Below are 870 nucleotides of genomic sequence, written 5' to 3' on the forward strand. Positions count from 1 at the left end.
AAAGGGGCCAGCACTGAAAGCTCTTGCTGGCCATCACCTTCCCTAGGCAGCCCTTCCACACACCCACAAGCACTGGCAGGCTGAGCTTCCTAGCCACATCACTGTGCGGACGTTCCCTCTCAGCACAGCCAGAGCCCGGCTCCCCAGTTGAAAACGTCCAGGGACCGCTCCCACACCAAAGGGGCCAGCACTGAAAGCTCTTGCTGGCCATCACCTTCCCTAGGCAGCCCTTCCACACACCCACAAGCACTGGCGCTCTCAGCTTGCCAGCCATGCATATGTCCAAACATCTTTTCTCACAGCTTCGCCAGAGCCCGGCTCCCCAGTTGAAAACATCCAGGGACCGCTCCCACACCAAAGGGGCCAGCACTGATAGCTCTTGCTGGCCATCACCTTCCCTAGGCAGCCCTTCCACAGACCCACAAGCACTGGCAGGCTGAGCTTCCTAGCCACATCACTGTGCGGACGTTCCCTCTCAGCACAGCCAGAGCCCGGCTCCCCAATTCAAAACGTCCAGGGACTGCTCCCACACCAAAGGGGCCAGCACTGAAAGCTCTTGCTGGCCATCACCTTCCCTAGGCAGCCCTTCCACAGACCCACAAGCACTGGCAGGCTGAGCTTCCCAGCCACATCACTGTGCGGACGTTCCCTCTCAGCACAGCCAGAGCCCGGCTCCCCAATTGAAAACGTCCAGGGACTGCTCCCACAGCAAAGAGGCCATAACTGAAAGCTCTTGCTGGCCATCACCTTCCCTAGGCAGCCCTTCCACAGACCCACAAGCACTGCCGCTCTCAGCTTGCCAGCCATCCATATGTCCAAACATCTTTTCTCACAGCTTCGCCAGACCCCGGCTCCCCAGTTGAAAACGTC

This window comes from Aptenodytes patagonicus, chromosome 6, assembly GCF_965638725.1.
Source record: "Aptenodytes patagonicus chromosome 6, bAptPat1.pri.cur, whole genome shotgun sequence".
Taxonomy (NCBI): domain Eukaryota; kingdom Metazoa; phylum Chordata; class Aves; order Sphenisciformes; family Spheniscidae; genus Aptenodytes; species Aptenodytes patagonicus.